The 20,683-nt window shown below is 41.8% G+C and overlaps 1 long non-coding RNA gene across 3 annotated transcripts in view; it reads right to left on the bottom strand.

The window, feature by feature from the left end:
- The window catches only part of LOC133061507 (uncharacterized), a 161,029-nt gene that overhangs the window by 35,574 nt on the left and 104,772 nt on the right, over window positions 1-20,683 (bottom strand). For 2 of the 3 annotated variants that reach the window (XR_009694002.1, XR_009694003.1), the window contains exon 4: window positions 10,321-10,500. The exons of the other annotated variant lie outside the window; for it this stretch is intronic. This is a non-coding gene — a long non-coding RNA (uncharacterized LOC133061507). Of the gene's footprint in view, window positions 1-10,320; window positions 10,501-20,683 lie in introns of those variants that run through there. 3 annotated transcript variants of the gene reach the window in all.

Raw genomic sequence — 20,683 nt, 5'->3', positions numbered from 1 at the left:
TGGACATGAAAAGGGAAAGTTCTCTGTGGCCACTGGATAGGTTCAGACTGCCTGGCTTATTTCTCCAATGTGCAGATTGCCTTAGCCATCGGATCACTCAGGACAGGGGCTTCTCTGAAGTCAGTCCTGGTGCTGACATCACTGGCTCCAGGGGGCAGTGATTGCTGGTGCAGGACGGCCCCTCAGGTGATTCTTCGGTGCCGCCCCTGCAGAGCCATGTCTGGGAAGATGTTACCCTGCACAACAGCAGCCTCCCGCCCCTGGCTATCAAGAACCCGGAGTGCCTGGGCCTCCTGCACCAGCTGGACGGAAGCTCGGATGTGTGGACCCAGCACTACTGCATCCTGAAGGATGGCTGCTTGTACTTCTACGCCAGCATTCGCTCCAGCCAGGCCTCAGGTACGGCGTCAGCTTTACAGTCCTAACAGTGAAGCCACCTCAGCCTTACAGAGCTTCTACCTAACTTCATGCTGTATACGTTAGTTCACGTCATCTTCTGGAGAACGGGTACTATTATTATTCTCGACTGGCTGGAAAGTCTACACAACTCGACAAGATCACATGTAGTAAGCAAAAAAGCTGAGATCTGAACACAGGCAGTGTAACTCCAGAGCCGGAACCCCTGTGCTGCGCTGGGCTTAGTCACTCAGTTGTGTCTGACTCTTTGTGACCCCACGGACTATAGCCCGCCAGGCTCCTATATCCATGGGGATCCTCAGGGCAAGAATACTGGAGTGGGTTGCCATGCCCTCCTTCAGGGCATTTTCCCAACCCAAGGATTAAACCCAGGTCTCCCGCATTGCAGGCAGATTCTTTACCAGCTGAACCACCAGGGCAGCCCAAGAACACTGGAGTGGGTAGCCTACCCCTTCTCCAGGGGATCTTCCCGACCCAGGAATCAAACCAGGTTCTCCTGCATTGCAGGCGGGTTCTTTACCAGCTGAGCTACCAGGGAAGCCCCCTGAGCCCCTAACCTCATGCTTTTACTGCCTGGAAAAGTGAAAAATAAGCCCCTTCATTTTTTGATGACATTCAGAATCAATGCCAGTAGTTTTCTTGGGTAGTGACTCTACCCTTTTCTGAAAGTATCCCTAATCTCAGACAAGTGAGTAACGAAAAGAGCATTGATTGTCAATTTTCCCTCAACAAGTTACTCAAGTTCCTAAAACTTAGTTTCCTCATTTATAAAATGGAAACAGCAATCTATTTCACGGGACTGTTGTGATGACTGAGCTTCCCAGATGGCGCTAGAGGTAAAGAACCCACCTGCCAATGCAGGAGACTCAAGAGACGAGTTCAATCCCTGGGTCAGGAAGATCCTCTGGAGAAGGAAATGGCAACCGACTCCAGTATTCTTGCCTGGAGAATCCCGTGGACGGAGGAGCCTGACGGGCTTCAGCCCATGGGGTCACACAGAGTCAGACACGGCTGAGACGACTTAGCACAGTACACGGCACACATTGTGAAGATTAAATGAAGTAATTGCCATTCGAGTTACTTAAGCACTGTGTGCAAAGTACTCTACGCAAAAAGCTCTTTCTATATAAACTGTATATATATTTATTAAATTATATATATATTAATATACATTTTAATATATTGGGCTTCCCTTGTGGCTCTGCTGGTAAAGAATCCACCTGCAATGTGGGAGACCTGGGTTCGACCCCTGGTTGGGAAGATCCCCTGGAGAAGGGAAAGGTTACCCACTCCAGTATTCTGGCCTGGAGAATTCCATGGACTACAGTCTACGGGGTCACAAAGAGTCAGACACGACTGAGCAACTTTCACTTTTAATATATTACACGTCATATATACAAAATGAGTATGTAAACAATACAATTTAGCAGTAAAATAATTATTCATGATAAGAAAGATTACTTATCTTCTTAAAATTTTTGACAAAAAAAGATTATTGGTGTTTTATTTGCAGTTGGACTTTTCTCCCAAATGAATAATCCCTAAATAATGATGAGTAGTGAAGATCCAGAATCTTAATCATTTAATTTCCTTCCCCCCACCCCCATTTTTAGCGTGAATGCCTTTGTTTAATTAAGCTAGAAAGTCATGCCAAGTGGGTGACGATTTCCCCTTCTCGGAAGGATACAAAAGAGGTACAAACTGACATCACTCTGAGGTCCTTTTCTCATCACTCAGGATGAACAATAAATCTCCTTTACTAACATACTCTTTCACTTTGACAGTATTAAAACATGACCCAGAATATTAACCAACTGTTAGGAAGTAGCCGGCATGCCTAAGCATTTACAAGACAGGCTGTTCCTATGTGACCCAAATTCATAGCTTTAAAGCCTGGTACCAGGATGAGAATGAAGATAAACAAAACGAACCTCTAAAGTAGTCATCAACTGGAGCTTTCATTATAAAATATCACTGCAAAAGTCTGAACCATTTTAATTAGCAAATCAATGAAGTTCACTTTCAAGAGAACGTTTCCATAGATACAAAGTGAATGTTTAGGTTTGATCGCTCATATTACTTCGTATTAACCAAGGGTTTCCAAACCCCTGGGGTCCAGAGATTGTTACTGATTCCAAGAGTCTGAAATGGGAATGACAGCCCTTATTCTGAAAGGTCAAAGGAGGCCCTATTCAGAAGAAGCCTAGTTGGACAGCTGGAAAACAGCTGCTAATAAATGGCCTAAAAATAATAACAGTAAAAGTGAGTACAGGTTTTGTATTCATCACTCTGTTTTTAATTATTATTTCATTTAATTTCTACGACAATCCTGTAAATAAGTTATTATCCCATCTACAAGTTTGGAAACTGATACTTAGCAACGTTAAATCATTTGCCCATGTTCCCTCAGCTAGTAAATGGTGAAAACAGAATTTGAACCCAGGTAGCCTAAGTTACAGGCTTCCCAGGAGGGGCAGTGGTAAAGAATCTGCCTGCCAATGCAGGAGAAGCACAAGAGATGCGGGTTTGATCCCTGGGTGGGGAAGATACCCTGGAGAAGGAAATCGCACCCCACTCCAGTACTCTTGCCTGAAAAACCCCATGGACAGAGGAGCCTGGTGGGTTAAGGTCCGTGGGGTCACAAAGAGTCAGACACGACTAAGCGTGAGCACAGGGAGCCTAAGTTACAGCAACAAAAGGAAAAACAGAGAGTGAAATGTGAGAAGTTTCTTTATATCTAGCTCTTATTGTTTCCCACATCTCTCCAGAGCCTTCCAGGGTCCTTTGTTGCAGCCAGAGCCCTCTATGGCCTTACGCTTTGTCCCCAACCCCTTCTTTCTGGCTTTCTCTTCCATTCCTGTCTTAAAACACCCTGCATTCTCCCCAGACACAGTCACCTTCTGCCTGCTGAGCGTACCCCACCTCTTGGACATTTTTCTGACCTCATGTCTTCATTTGTGTTAGTTCCTTCCCCTGAAACAGTCTACCTACCAATTCCCCAACATACATTGTCCAGACACTACCTGTCTTCCGAACGTGTATTCAAATGCTGGCCATCTCTGCTAGACAACAACCCCAGATGGTTCTAAGTAAACAAAGCATCTCTGTTTCCTGGGCTTCTGTGCTCATCTGTCTTGTGACACTTGTCACCCTCTACTTTGTGTTTTATCTCTAATTGGCCATTTTATCTCTTCTAAGGGATTATGCACTCAGAGATGACTCTATTTTACATATGCTTAATGAATAAATGCATAAACCACCAAAGGGACTCGGTTGGCCATTATTCCCATGAAGAATCATCCCCTCATTTAATAGCAGGACAGACGAGAAGATTGTAAAGATGATTCAAAGGCAAAAACCAGAACTCAAGCCACCAGATGCCTGGGCTTTGGGCCATATCATATTCTTTTCAGCTGGAAGAAAACGACCAATTTCTACCTATTTTTAATTTTTTCTCTGGAAAATATTTCATGTGTGGCTAATAAAAATATTTAATCCAAAGCCATTCATTCTTTCCCAGCCTTACTTCTTGAATATCCCATCTTCACAGGTCCTTAGTTTCTAGCAAAAATTATTTCACATATGAATTAAAAGAACCTGCTCCTTACAGAAATTCCAACAGAAATTTTATATCTCGGCCAGGTTATAAAACAGAGGCCTGTGATTTCGGGTCTTTAATAACTCTATTCTTCCTGGAATAAAAAATGCCTGAGCATGCACCTCGTTCCAGGAGGAGTACTTTACGGCCACCGACTCCCCCCACCCCTCCACTCCCACTCTGACAGCAGCTGGGTCCAGCTGGAAGCTCTCCCAAGGTTAATCCACTGCTTACCCTTGTTTTTCTGAAGTTGTTTACCCTTCCCTAAACTTGAATTTTCCCTAGACTTGAGTTTCCCTGGTGGCTCAGACGGTAAAGTGTCTGCCTGCAATGTGGGAGACCCGGGGTTTGATCTCTTGGTTGGGAAGATCCCCTGGAGAAGGCAATGGCAACCCACTCCAGTACTCTTGCCTGGAAAATCCCATGGATGGAGGAGCCTGGTAGGCTACTCTATGGGGTTGCAAAGAGTCAGACACGACTAAGAGACTTCAGTTTCACTTTCAGACTTGAATTTTAAATTGAAGTTTATATCCTGTTTCTAAGAGTCCTTTTCCATCTTCCTGTACATCCTGACTCCGATCATGACCTGAGGCTCACAGCCAGTGGTTCCACCCATTGAAACTCGAAATAGGATTCAGGTGAATCCAAATTTCCAGTGGGAGATTCCCAAAATAAATATGCCCCTCTCCACTGTCCACTAAGAGTCACTGCCCTGGCAAACCACATTTTTACTTTTTTTTTTTCCAGAGGACTGGATCATACTGCTCAAGTGTATTTTATTTTTGAATGTTTCCTATGTGTCCAGAACTTGGATAAGCTTTCTATGTCTATTATCTAAAATGAATATTTGCAAGACATCCACTGCTGCTGTCCCATCGCAAGTGAGAAACTAGAGCTGAGAGAAGTTAACATGCCTTTGGTCAGCCAGCTATTGAGTGACAGAGACAAACTGCGAACAGATGCCATCTGACCCCTGTGCTTGAATGTTCTGCGTAGCACTCCCTGATGGAAGCTAGGCTTCTGAAAGTAGTGCTCGCACTCCATCAGTATAATACTGCACTCTGAACGTCAGCACACTGACCATGATAGACAAGGTCCACCCAGTCCAACTGATTAGCACAATAACCAGAGGACCTATGAGGACAGCAAAGCAATTTATTGAAAATGACTGAAACCATATGGTACCATGAACAGCACAGGCACTAAAATGGTTAGTTTGGCTTAATCATTTTATAAGCATGGAGTATAAATTATTATTATATTGATAAAGATTACACAGAGTTCTAAGGCTCGTTTTCCTCTAGATGACACTAAAGAAACGACCTTTGTGCTGGTCTGATCGATGATGCCTTCTTTACTTACATTTTTCAAGTTCTGCTTGGCTCTTCTTGCACATCCTACCCTGGTTTGGTTCCTAGTTCTCCGCCCTCTGAAGGTCATAACCTTGAAGTAGGCCTTGATTACCATTTATAGCAGTATTTATCAAAATGCAGGCTTTGATCCTGCATATGTGATTACTGAGTCACGCAATCAATGTAGCAAGTTGTGGACCAGGTATTTAAAACACAATGAAAGTGAAAGTGAAAGTTGCTTGGTCGTGTCAGACTCTTTGCAACTCCATGGACTGTAGCCCACCAGGCTCCTCTGTCCATGAAAATTCCCCAGGCAAGAATCCTGGAGTGGGTTGCCATTCCCTTCTCCAGGGAATCTTCCCAACCCAGTGATCTAACCTGGGTCTCCTGCATTGCAGGCAGACTCTTTTCTGTCTGAGTCACCAGGGAAGCCCTAAAAAATTCTGAAAAACAATAGAATTTAATATAGTAGAAAATATCATAGTACATCTCAATGTTTCACAAACTTTTGGTTTAATTGCTTTAAAACATGTAGAGGTCTATATTTATTACATCTTTTGATCACAGCCCAAAAAGTTGGAAAAATACTAATGTACATAAACTCTCTGCATACATGCTTGCTTAAATGGTCGACTTCTGTGTTCAGAATCTTAGAAACAGAGTATTTAAGGAAGGTTCTTTACTTTCTATCATCTTTGTAACATGCCTTCTTTGTAAGAAGGCTAAGTCTTAATAACATTGTCCCCTGGCTCTAGCATTGTCCCCTGGCTGGAGCACCTCAGTTGCTTTACTGTTTTATTTCACTTATTTTATTATTTACTTTATCCCATTGACTTATGTTCTTCATTAGCTAATCTGGGAGACTTCATATGATATTTCTTCTTTCTGAAGGTATCCATAGTGTTGGGGCCAGGGGGCTTCCCTGGTGACTTGGTGGTAAAGAATCCACCTCCGATGCAGGACATGTGAGTTTGATCCCTGGGTGGAGAAGGTCCCCTGCAGGAGGGCATGGCAATCCATTCCAGAATTCTTGCCTGGAGAACCCCATGGACAGAGGAAACTGGCGGGCTACAGTCCATGGGGTCTCAGAGTCAGACATGATGAAGTGACAACATGCAGGCAAGTAGTCCTGGGGGCTTGACTCAGTCCTTGTGACAGTCACTTGAGATGCTGAGAGAATACAGAAGACAAAAAAGAGGAGACAGGGAGGAGATAACAGTGAAGTGAGGGGAAAGAGAAGCCTTGAGAGCCATGCTAGCCGTGCTAGGGTTTCCTGTAGAAACCCTGTTAGATGCTCGTCTCACATTTTTTGTTGTTTAGTCGCTAAGTCGTGCCCAATTCTTTTGCGACCCCATGGACTGTTACCCGCCAGGCTCCTCTGTCTTCTTATTTCCCAGGTAAGAATACTGGAGTGGGTTGCCATTTCCTGCTCCAGGGGATCTTCCTGACCCAGGGATCGAACTCATGTTTCCTGAATCGGCGTATGGATTCTTTATTACTGAACCCACCTGGGATGCCCTAGTCCCACATTTTACTTTCAGCTGAAGATGCCTCAAATGTATACCTTGGGAGTTAGAAAAATAGCCCCAGTCAGTTAGATCCTTGAGGTCTTTTCTCACCCTTCAGGAAACTGCTAGTACTTTAACAATATGTACAACCGGCTGGCCTATGCCTGCTAATGTTGGAAAACCACTGTGATAATTCCAGAAGCCTTTCAGTCAAATGCCTCTTCCTAGACCTGAAGCCCTTTGCCATTCACTGTACACTTGATTTTTTTTTTCTTTTTATCTCTCTCTAGCAAGAGCTGGAATTGTGACTGTTAACTATTATTGTTTTTTTTTTTTATTTAATTGGAGGCTAATTACTTTACAATATTGTGGTGGTTTTGGCCATACATCCACATGAATCAGCCATGGGTGTACATGTGTTCCCCATCCTGACCCTCCCTCCCAATCCCATTATTGTTAAATGAATCACATCAAGGTCTGTACGCACTTCCCAGATATATTTTACATTATTGCAACAAATATATAGTTCTTATGAGAAATCTCTGTGCAAACATTGTGTTAGCTTATTATTTATTGCTGCCACCCAATTAAAGATAGCGACCAGCCCAATGAGGTCACCTGAAATGGGGTAATGGGGTTATAACTGGATGGCTTTTATGCTGATCATTCTTACCCTATAACTGGTTTAGCAAAGGGGTCAGAAACTTTCCTGTTTGCTGTAGACAGCTTTGGACATGGCTGTCTTGTCTATTCTCAGAATGGGTAGGGATGGAGGAAGGTATTCTTATCTGCTCAGACATATGAGAAAAGGAAATATAAGCATGAAGAAGGTAAAAACCAGTACATAATAAAAATGCCATGTGCTACTATTTGGAGCAGGGAATTAAAACAGCAAAATACCCTCAGATATCTCCTTAGGTATCCTATAGTCCTGAAATATCTAGCAGATTGCTTATTCTACATCCAGTATATATCCCCAAAACATACATCTATGGAAAAATGTGCACATGAATATTCATAACAATGTTATTCATAATAGCCAAAAAATGGAGGAAAACTCAAATGTCCAAACTAACAAATGGATAAATAAAATGCTGTTCATCCACACAATGATATAATATCATTTAGCAACAAAAAGAAATGAAGTACAATACATGATACAACACGAGTGAGCCTTGAAAACTGGCCAAGTGAAATAAGCCAGTCACAAAAGATCACAGGCTGTATAACTCCATTTATATTAAGTGTCTCAGGAAAAAAAAAATCTATAGAGACAGAAAGTCAGTTAGGATTGCCTAGGGTTAGAGGGGGGAAACAGATGGGGAGTGAGTATGGGTGTGGAGTTTCTTTTTGGGGTTGTAACTCAATGTTCCAAGATTAAGTTATGGTGATGGTTGCACAACTTCATAAACACACTAAAAGTCAGTGATTGTATACTGTAAATAGACAAATATTGTGGTGTGTAAATAATATGTCAGTAAAGTTGTTTTATGTCTATCAAAGATAGAAGGCATTCTCTGAGTTTGATAAACGCCAATAGACTGGGTCCTACTAAAAGAAAAACCTCTAGCCATTTCTAAAATGAACGCTTTCCTAGAGATTAGTTCTAAAATGGACTCTTTAAATAAAAATTTTAAAAGACTTTAATATTACATCTAAACCCCCTCTATAAAGTAAACAATTTCAAAGTCCAAAAGCCACTCATTCTGCTTAAAAAAGAAAAACTTGAGACTTTCTGAGAGTGTATGTTGGTATCACGTATAGCCAAAAGAAAAACAAAAATGAGTCAAATCTTCCTTTCACAGTTCCTTATTATCATACCAGCGTAGAATGCTTATCCCGTAGTGTAGCAAAAATCCAAGTTGCATTTTGGCATTTTCTTTGTTAGTATGGTACACGAAGCAGGTTTCTCAGGTGGCTCAGTGGTAAAGAATCTGCCTGCCAATGCAGGAGACACTGGCTGGATCCCTGGGTCAGAAAGATCCTTTGGAGAAGGAAAGGGCAACCCACTCCGGTATTCTTACCTGGTAAATTACATGGGCAAGAGAGGAGCCAGGTGGGCTACAGCCCATGAAGTTGCAAAGAATCGGACACAACTGAGCAAGCACAGAACATGGCTCACTAAAGTGGCTTCTGGGGCAGTGGGTTTGGGGAGAACAAGAGTTAGCAATTACGAGAAAGAGAATTAAAATCTAATCATCGCTATTAATGATATGACCTAGAGTATCTGCATCAGGATACCTCAGAACATCAAGACACCATAAACAATGCACAAGTGTTTTGACTGTTCAGCACCTTCTCCTACACTGATGTCTTCCCCCTCCAACCCCAACTCCTGAATAATGTAAACAAAATTCTGGCCAAGCAATATATAACTATAAGATAGCATCAAAAGACCATGGGAAAGAAATTATCTTGAAAAACTGGTCATTTATTTTCATTTTAATTCAAGTCGGCTCCCTCATATCACCCTGTGGGTTCATATTGTAAAAGTGCTTTGCATTTGCACAAAGGTGAGAATCTATGTTGATCGTAGAAACCTCTGGCAATCTTTGTTACTCCTCAGGATGTCTTAATGGTTCTGTCCAAGCAGATACTATTTAATTTTTCCTCTAATGTAATTTTGTAGCTGTCAATCTTTGATACCAAGACATATATTTCAAAATGTGTCCTCCAGGAACACACTAAAAAAAAGAAAAATAAAAGCTGCTTTAGGCCCACAGTAACACGAAGCTAAATATTGAACATGTAATGAAAAGACTGTAAAAATGAAAAGAACAGGAAATCCAAACTTTGTTCCCGTCTTGCCATTAATAATTAGTGGATAACCTTAAATTATATATTATATTATATATTTTTTGGAGTCTCATTTCTTCATCCATAAAATGAGACACCTGGACTAGAGGTTCATTTGGAGACAAAGTTTTCTTGACACCTTGTCAGACTTTTTCTCCACCTTATTCTCCTCACTTGCTTTGTCCTTTCACCCTCTGTAGGTGGCCTTTATCTACAAGGATACCGGGTGAATGAGCAGACCCTTAGTGTCAAGCAATCAGTAATTGAACTCAAGCCTCCATCTGAAGAATTTAAGACTTTCTATTTCTGTGCAGAAAATGAGACAGAAAATCAACGGTAAGTCAAGGTCTATGTATTTCTCGGTCCTGAGAAGAGCTTTATAAGCAAGCCCTTATATTCATTTTCCAACCTCAGCTCTACATCTTCCACTAAATATTCCCCTTTCTTTGCATAGTCCCTATAGTTAATATTCCTCAGGATTTTTTTCTTTCAATACACAGAAAATGATTTTTCTAGAAGTTTGTTGTTTTTTTTTTAAATGAAAAAGGAGTCCACAGTTCTCCCCAAGGCAGTAGCTAAGTCAGGCTTCAATATAAAAAATTCACTAACACTATAACCTGTAAATATTAATTTATTATTAAATAAAATGTTAATTTATTCACAGTTTGGCTGTTTTACCACATTTTGCTTAACTCTTACTGATATATCCATCTGGTCAGATGCTTGGTTTTGTTATAAGCCGTTGAAGGGCGTAGGACTTATCCATCTAAACTGATATGTTCAGTGTCCAACTTGGTATGCACAAATGGGCACTTGTTTCATAATGATTCTGAAAAAAAACAGCAGGAAAGCTAATGGAGACAAAACCAAGAAGCAGAGGAGGTACTTAGAGGATCTTCCTTCATCACCCAAGTCTCCCTGACCTAACTGCAATCCCCAAGACACTCAGTGTTCACCATCTCCCATTCCTACCCTCAACTGCTGGTGACCATCCAGACACTTTCTTCCAGCTGTCTGCATAAAAGGGATCTAATCAAGAAATTTACAGTGACTTATTAAAAAAAAGGAAAGGGGAAAACTTTCAGGGCCATTTGTAAGAATGAGATTCAACCCAAGAGATCAAACGCCCAAAGTAGAGTTTTAGGAATCTCTAGCAAGTGACCATTTGGAAAAGGGAAAAAGGATCTCCCTAGGCCTTCCCCCATTATGTAACCTTCCTGTCCCACTAACCCCTAAGCAAGGGCTAGATAGGAGAACAATGACTAGAGAATTGCTAGATATTTCCCAAGATCTTCCTCAGACTTGTGCTGTATAATCAGGTGGCAGATTAAGATCGTCCTTTGAAGGCGAGCTCCAGCAGGCATATTAGAAAAAGGGCCAGTGAAACAGAGTTAACTCCTAGCTGATAAAATTTATGGCTTCTCGAAGAGAGAAAGTTAAATAGTTAGATCTCACCGCCAAATCCATGAGTGCATATTATCAAAAGGAAGCAATATTAAGTCATTAAAGAAATATTTCAAAGTAGAAGGGCAAGAGTTTCAAAGTGTGGTTTTTGGGACTCTGGTTCCAAAATATAGCCCCCTCGCAAAAAGTAGTAAAATACATCTAAGAAATGATAGAAATCATATTCTCCTCTCAGAGAATCACAAAGTATATTAATTCAGTGTTTCCGAGACACACTGCTGGAAGGTGTCCTGGGGGACTTCCCTTAACTCCCACTGCGCAAGCTATCTGACTCAAACCATTTTTACAAAAACAATGCCTACTAAGCACTCTTAGAATCAACATTATATAGGCAAATTTTATAATACATTATCCAAGAAAATGAAACGAATGGAGAAGATGAGAGGGAAGATTTAACTAGAGAGTTTGCATTGGCTTCCACAATGTGGCAAAGGAATATTAGGCCCTAACAGCAGTGTTTGACTACTGTACATTTGATTAACTAAACTTTAGAGAGAAACAGTAAAATACTAGTAATAATTTTAGAAGTCCTGTAGTTTTGTTATACTGTCTTCTGGTCCTATTATTTATATTAACTTTACTTCATAGTTACCACTGTGCATTGCTCTTCTGGTGTTTTATCTTTTTGTTCAGTTCAAAACGTGAGGATCATGGTTTACTATATGAATTTCAAAGTAAATATCCAAAAGAAACAGCTGTAAAATAAATCAAAAGACTTTGTAACATTTCATCTCCCAGAGAACATTTTTTAATGACCTGTCCTGTATGGTCACCTCCGCAGCTGGATTACAGCTCTGAGAATGTCCATCCAGAAATGGCTTCCTTTGCACCAGGCTATTCAAGACTTCATGAACCGACCTCTAGAGGAGACCAGAATGTGATCGAAATCCTAATCTTAAGAGAAAGGATCCACAAAATCACCACTAGCCAGTTACGAAAAGAAATAAAAACATTTATCATTATGTAGCTTTGCAAATGAATGTTCCTCCGATATATTTAAATTTTGTGATGGCTATAATTTTGATTTTGAACCAAAACACCAAAATCTAATATGATATTCAGATAACTTGTATTAACATCATTAATAATTTCATGTTTTCCCCCTCAAAGCAGCACATGTTAGCATCAAAATATAGTATGCTGCATATCTCTGGCTTTTTGAAAGCATAAGTACAATAAAAGCTGATTTATTTTACTTTTTCTTCTATATTCTTTGCTAAATATCCTACCCTATGCTTTGGCTGTAGGCTTCCTAGAATGTCTGCAAGTCATGACGCAGGAAGTTGAAATTTGGGACATTTAGGCTCATGAAAGTGAAGTGGCTTAAATAAGCAAATATTTCAGCTAAACAAGGACCTTTCTGTTAGGTTATCTTAAAATCAATTGACCCAACTGCCTCTCAAAATTTCCTGTATAAAAGAAAATAATTATTGTTATAAAAATAAAACAAGGAAATAATTAAGACTGACTTTTGGGGAGAAAACTCAGAGGCATGGGTCATATTACCTGAATTATCATCTGAATATCTATCACACAGCAAAGGGAAAGCACAAAATAAATCAAGAATGTTGTATTCTTGCTCCTGAATGTGAAATTCAGAGAAATTCAAGAGTGCATTCCAAGCACTGAGTTCATTTCTCGGTGGAACAATCCCGGTGTGTGTCCCAGATACTGTGGTTCACTCAGAAGCCCTACACCCTCACTAATGCAGCACGGAACACAGCTTTCAGGGAGTCCACCCGTCAGAGTCCAGCTCTCTGGAGCAACTCAGTTCAGTTCAGTTCAGCCACTCAGCCATGTCTGACTCTTTGCAACCCCATGAACTGCAGCACGCCAGGCCTCCCTGTCCATCACCAACTCCCGGAGTCCACACAAACCCATGTCCATCGAGTCAGTGATACCATCCAACCATCTCATCCTCTGTCGTCCCCTTCTCCTCCTGCCCTCAATCTTTCCCAGCATCAGGGTCTTCTCAAATGAGTCAGCTCTTCTCATCAGGTGGCCAAAGTATTGGAATTTCATCTTCAACATCAGTCCATCCAATGAACACCCAGGACGGATCTCCTTTAGGATGGACTGGTTGGATCTCCTTGCAGTCCAAGGGACTCTCAGGAGTCTTCTCCAACACCACAGTTCAAAAGCATCAATTCTTTGGTGCTCAGTTTTCTTTATAGTCCAACTCTCACATCCATACATGACTACTGGAAAAACAATAGCCTTGACTAGGCAGACCTTTGTTGACAAAGTAATGTCTCTGCTTTTCAATATGCTGTCTAGGTTGGTCATAACTTTCCTTCCAAGGAGTAAGTGTCTTTTAATTTCATGACTGCAATCACCATCTGCAGTGATTTTGAAGCCCAGAAAAATAAAGTCTGACACTGTTTCCACTGTTTCCCCATCTATTTGCCATGAAGTGATGGGACCAGATGCTTCACGACCATAACAAAAACTTGAAAACTTGCCTCTTCATAAAATAATTGCATTTTGGAACTGACAAGGACCCAACAGCTCAACCTTTCTTCCTTGTGGCTGAGGCTCAAGGAGGTCATTTCCTCCTGAAGATCTCAAACATCAGTGACGGCACAATGGGTGCTGAGCCCTGGACCTGAGACCAGGTCTTAACCCCTCCATCCAGCACTGTCTCCACTCATCCTACAGCCCCTCTTTGTGCGCAAAAATGTGGTGGGGTTTCACAGAAATGATGCAACCACTCATTCCTCAAACTTGTGGAATATGTCTAGTCTGAAAAACACTGATTCCAACAACAAACCATGTTTACGCTTCTAGTCTCATGGAAGGCCTTCACGTTAATTCAAATTACATCCTCTTTCAGAGAATCTTAAATGTAAAAAAGATTTAAAATTCATGCCATTTTCCCTACACGCTTCACCTCTATCCCTCCACCCAGAAGACCAAACTCTTCAAATCAATGGCTACAGTTTGCAGCTGTCGTTCAACATAACTCCGATAAAGGAGGCTTATGAGTGTGTGAACATATCCAACATGGTTCCCATCCTACGAGAAGTCGCCTGAATGAACTCATGCCCTAACAGGCATGCTGTAGTACTCTGACCAACTTAATACCATAATCTGAAATATTCAATTAGCAATAACAGATAGCCCTCTGTTCTGACAGTGGTCCCTTTGTTCTCCAGCAGTTGTCATGATAATAATGGGGACTTTCAGCAGGGGCATCATCAGTAATGTTCCTGTCTGAAACCTGGAGCTCACACATCCTCTCCCCAGCGGAGCCCTCCGCCTTTCTGGAGCCCCGCCAAGGAATGCACAAACTGTGTCGTTACCAGGCATCCAGCTAGTGGCCACAGCCAACTGTAACACTGGCACGAAGCTTTCCCCTGGAGGAGCAACATAAAAGCAACTACCTCAGTAAAAAGTGAATACCGTTTTCTCAGAATTAAGCAATCGTGTAAATCACTTGAAAGTGAAAGGTATAGCAACATTCAAAATTCGGAGCTACTCTTCAAAATCTACTGCAGTTATTCCTGGAAGGTTCTAGAGATCTAAACAATCCAAGACATATTAAGTAAAAAGTTTTCTGTGAGCATTTTCACGTGGAGAGGATTTTATGTGGTTATTAAGGGATATGTGACCCCCCCCCAAAGGACTTTTTAGTTCTAAGATTAAGAACATTTCCCAAGATCCACAAGATTTCCATCTCCGATAGGAAAAGCACAGATCAGCCATCTACATAAGCACTATCTGATTGCACATTTTAGGGTTAGTCCACCTTTTAGCAAATCAAGGAGAGTTCCCCATTGGCCCAAGGGTCAGTTAGTCAATAAGGGTTCATTGAGCACCTACTATGGGTGAAGTGTCAGTTGCCACCAGCGTGGTACCATTCAGGAGAGGCAGAACAAATTGTTCAAAGCATGCACTCTGCAGCCAGAGGGCCTGAGTTCAGCTTTTACTCGGCCACGTCCCAGCTGCGACCTTAGGCAGATTACTTTAACTCTCCCTGTTTGAGTTTCCTTATCAATGAATGGAGACACAGTGCCTGTCACATGTGCTCATGAGAATTAAGTGAACAATGTATGAAAAGCACTGTAACAGTGAGCAGCCCCAGGGAATCTTCAATACGATTATCAATATTGTTAGCAGGAGATGGTCAGCTAGTTACATACAGATCTCCCATCTCTGTCGACACCTTCAGAAAAAAATACATGGTATCTCTTTCACTTCATTACCTGAAGGTGGAGAGGATGGCGGTGAGTTCCATCTTCTTTTTTTAAAAAAATTTTTATTGGAGTATAGTTGATCTATAATGTCTCCTTCTTACACGGCTTTAATAGAGATGGCCAAATATAGTTTCAGACTTTCAGAGCAGCATAATATTGCCTACTTAGAACCTCTAGGATTGGCCTGCAGTTGTCAAAACTCTGCTAGCCCAACTCCTTAGTAAACTTGAAAGGTTTCCCATCAGCAATCTTAGAAGTCCTAAATTAGGCCCAAGTTATTCTCAGAAGATCCCTGAGGGGCTAAGTTGGGCTGATCTAACTCCAATTCTTATTCCACCTCATCTGTTGACAATGTGCATACTATAAGGAAAACCCCTGGGCTGTTCTGTACTTGGGAGTTACATTTGATGAAGATAAATTAATAAAAGATTCTTGCCATGCTCTCTTCAGTATCTCCTGGAGTTTGCTCAAATTCATGTCCTTTAAGCTGGTGACACTATCTAACCATCTCAATCTCTGCTGCCCTCTTCTCCTTCTGCCTTCTATCTTTCCCAGCATCAGGGTCTTTTCCATTGAGTCAGCTCATCACAGCAGGTAGCCAAAGTGCTGGAGTTTCACTTCAGCATCAGTTCCTCCAATGAATATTCAGGGTTGATTTCCTTTAGGATCAACTGGATGGATCTCCTTGCAGTCCAAGGGACTCTGAGGAATCTTCATCAGCACCACAATGCAAAAGCATCAGTTCTTTGGTGCTCAGCATTCTTTATGGTCCAACTCTCACATCCATACATGACTACTGGAAAAATCACAGCTTTGACTATACAGACCTTTGTAGACAGAGTGATGTTTCTGCTTTTTAATACACCATCTAGGTTTGTCATAGCTTTCCTTCCAAGGAGCAAGTGTCTTTTAATTTCATGATTGCAGTCACAATCTGCAGTGATTTTGGAACGCAAGAAAATAAAATTCATCACTGCTTCCATTTTTCCCCTTCTGTTTGCCAAGAAGTGATGGGACTGGATGCTATGATCTTAGTTTTTTTAATGTTGAGCTTTAGGCCAGTTTTTTTCATTCTCCTCTTTCACCCTCATCAAGAGGCTCTTTAGTTCCTCTTTGCTTTCTGCCATTAGGGTGGTATCATCTGAAAATATGAGATGTTGTTGATATTTCTCCCCGCAATCTTCATTCCAGCTTGTCATTCATCCAGCCTGGCATTCTGCATGATGTACTCTGCACTGACTTTAAATATAACACACAGCCTTGTCATACTCCTTTGCCAATTTTAAACCAGTCAGTTGTTCCATGTTCAGTTCAAACTGTTGCTTCTTGACCTACATACAGGTTTCTCAGGAGGCAGGTAAGGTGGTTGGTATTCCCATCTCTTTAAGAATTTTCCAGTTTGTTGTGATCCGCACACCAGGAACTTCCCTGGTGGCTCAGTGGTAAAGAATCTGCCTGCAGTGCAGGAGACATGGATTTGATCCCCGGGTCAGGAAGATCCCCTGGAGAAGGGAATGGCAACCCATTCCAGTATTCTTGCCTGGGAAATCCTGAGGACAGAGGAGCCTGGTGGGCTACTGTCCACGGGGTCGCAAGAGTCAGACACAACTTAGAGACTAAACCACCACAACCCATCTCTCCATCCAACTACTACTTTTTTCATTATATCAAGGACCACACAATGACTTGAGGAGTCCATCTATTGCGTGAGAGTGGAAGCCAAATCAGCCCAGGGACTTCTCCATGAAGTCCTTGGCCCTAAATTATATATGTATTTTGTTGGTTAAAAAATATCCCTTCACATTGTTTCCAGATCTGTCTCTTTAGAACGGAACCCACTCCTGCCCAGAGGATTTTCATTCAGCAACTCTTGACATGCTATGAACACCTTGTTGAATGTGTCAACAAGGTTCTGAATATACTACTAGATTATTTGATCAGTCATTTGAAGCACAATGGGAAGGGTCTCACGTCTGCAATTATTCATATAATGACTCAGGGAGGTAGGAATACACCTCTTTTAGTTACTGTCTTCCCTGAAGCTAGCAAAGTGTCCAGCATACCTTAACCACTCACTATTCAAACAGTAAAAGCATAAACAAATGAAGTCCCTTTAATAGTCTTGTTACAGATGAGCACTGAATCTGCTAATTTAATTCTCAGTTGCATGAGGACTTTACGGAAAGATAAGATATTAATATATTATATTAAGATTAAGGTACTACGTGTGCTCTTAGTCACTCAGTCATGTCCAACTCTTCCCAACCCCGTGGACTGTAGCCCACCAGGCTCCTCTGTCCATAGGGATTCTCCAGGCCAGAATACTGGAGTGGGTTGCCATGTCCTCCTCCAGGGAGTCTTCCCAACCCCGGGATCGAACCCAGGTCTCCCGCATTGCAGGCGAATTCTTTAACATCTGAGCCACCTGGGAAGCCCTAAATATTGTAGTTATGAAGAAACTGTGACATGTTATAGAACCAAAAGACAAGAACGCGCCTAAGAGGCAGTTTCAGTGGGAACTGAACCATAAGAAGAAACGCACGCTATCTTCTTTCTCTGCTCTCCTGCCTACTGCGTCACTTCATTCTTACTTCTCTCTGAAGCTTGACTTTGATTGATACAGAGAATGAATGTGTGAATTTTAAGTCAAAATCCAAAGGAGAATCATAGCCTTTTGACAAGATGCACACATGGAAATTGCCTAACCTTCATATTCATAAAGTCTGTGGCTAGAGGATGGGGTAGAAAAGGCTTTATAGCAATCATAGCTAGCACGAGCATGTAAGGCTGCTGCTGCTGCTGCTGCTGCTAAGTCGCTTCAGTTGTGTCCAGCTCTGTGTGACCCCATAGATGGCAGCCCACCAGGCTCCCCCATCCCTGGGATTCTCCAGGCAAGAACACTGGAGTGGGTTGCCATTTCCCTCTCCAATGAAAGAGAGTGAAAAGTGAAAAGTGAAACTGAAGTCGCTCAGTTGTGTCTGACTCTTAGCGACCCCATGGACTGCAGCCCACCAGGCTCCTCCGTCCATGGGATTTTCCAGGCAAGAGGACTGGAGTGGGGTGCTGTTGCCTTCTCCGACGTTAGGGTGAGGTACCTACATATTGCTAGTTAACAGTAAGGGCTTACACAGCAGCACTTGCAGAAGAGCAAAACTAAAAAGGGGATCTTCCCTCTTATCCAAGATGAGATATAGGAAGGAGCCAGCCTAGTTTAAAGGCAGTTGCTATGACACAGAAGTAAATGCTGTGACTTCACTCTCAGATGCTTTAAAGTTGTATTCCTCACCTTGAATAATGGGACCCAGAAGTGATATTTGGGGGCTTCCCTGGTGGCACATAGTAAAGAATCTGACTGCAATGCAGGAGACCTGGGTTTAATCCTTGGGTTGGGAAAATGCCCTGGAGGAGGGCATGGCAACCCACTCCAGTATTCTTGCCTGGAGAATTCCATGGACAGAGGAGCCTGGTGGGCAAAGTTGTGTTTCTTACCTTGAATGATGGGACCCGGATTGATATCTAGGTATTTGCTATTCAAGTTGAATGTCTATCAGAACCTTGAGTGATTAGGGTGACCATAGAATTTAGCTTCCAAGTCAGGACATTTTGAGAGGAGATACTATTCATAATTATGCTGAGACAATGGATGTAAGCAGGAAATGTCTCAGGCAAAGTGAGACATATGTCACCTTATGAATAATGTACAAACTGGTATTCTCCACTTCCTCACCCACATAGAGGAATGTGATTTTAGCTGACAGATTCAAAGTTTGTATTCAAGTTTGTATGTTCTCCCTGTGAGAGAATAATTTCTATTTTTCAATACCAATTCCAACAAATTGAAAGAGACCGATTACTCATGACCAAGAAGGTGAGGTCACATGATAAGAAAGTAATTTCTTATCTACTGGTAACTCTGCAATCCTAACCCTGTTTCTGTTTGAAATGGAGTAGGGGGAGGAAGCATTGTATTTCCAGAAAAATGGAGACTTCAGAAAGCCAAATGTTGGGATTTTATCCTACTTTAAAAGTTTAATGATATATAAGAGTTCTAGAAATGAAAAAAATCCCCATCAAAATGACTATACAATGAGTTCACCTGCTGTAGTGCCATGGATGCTTACAAAGGACACGAGATTCCTGTGTCAGAGACGAAGGACTTTACTACTCACAGCAAAAGCAGCCGTCGCCCACCACTATTAGGCTGGAGCCTGTTGCACTGGTCCCAGCATCACCAACTGGCCATACTGCCTGCAGTAAGTCATTTGGTTTTTCAGAAATTTAGTCTCCTCATTTTTATTTTTGTGCTATGTGAAGCCTAAAATGGTTTAAACTAGTTGACTTAGGCAGCAGTTGAGAAATTACTGTTTTTCCTGAGCTTATAAGAAATAGGGGAATCAATTATTCTATACTTTTAAAAGGTTACTACGTTATACAGCAAATCACTATATAGTTTGCGATTTTGAGGATGTAATGAAAACTGAAAGTGTTAGCTGCTCAGGCATGTCCAACTCTTTGTGACCCCATGGACTATAGCCTATCAGGCTCCTCTGTCCATGGAATTCTCCAGGCAAGATTACTAGAGTGGGTAGCCATTCCCTTCTCTTGGGCATCTTCCTAACCCAGGCATCAAACATGGGTCTCCTGCACTGCAGGAGAATTCTTTACCATCTGAGCCACAAGGGAAGCCCAAGGATGGTAGTTATCTACAATTAAAATTATAAATATAAAGCCAGAGACTCCTTTTGGTGGTGTACGTGCTCAGTCGCTCAGTAATGTCTGACTTTGTAACACTATGGACTGTAACCAGCCAGTTTCCTCTCTCCATGGGATTCTCTCAACAAGAATACCGAAGTGGGTTACCATTTTCTTTCCTCCTCCAGGGCATCTTCCCAACCCAGGGATTAAACTCGTGTCTCCTATGTCTCCTTGCATTTGTAGGGGGATTCTTTACCACTAAGTCACCTGGAAAGCCTCCTTTTGGTGGACACTATTTATATCTACTGTGGGCAGGAATCGCTTAGAAGAAATGGAGTAGCCCTCGTAGTCAACAAAAGACTCCAAAGTGCAGTACTTGGGTGCAATCTCAAAAATGACAGAATGATCCCTGTTTGTTTCCAAGGCAAAACCATTCAATATCACGGTAATCCAAGTCTATGCCCGAACCAGGAATGCTGAAGAAGCTGAAGTTGAATGGTTCTACCAAAACCCACAAGACCTTCTAGAACTAATACCCAAAAAAGATGTCCTTTTCATTATAGGGGACTGGAATGCAACAGTAGGAAGTCAAGAAACACCTGGAGTGTAAAGTAATTAGCCTCCAACTAATAAAAATAAATGGAAAAAAAAAAAAAA

This window comes from Dama dama, chromosome 9 (assembly GCF_033118175.1).
Source record: "Dama dama isolate Ldn47 chromosome 9, ASM3311817v1, whole genome shotgun sequence".
Taxonomy (NCBI): Eukaryota; Metazoa; Chordata; class Mammalia; order Artiodactyla; family Cervidae; genus Dama; species Dama dama.
Note: the sequence above shows the minus strand (reverse complement) of the source record. Positions and strands in the feature narration are given on the sequence as shown.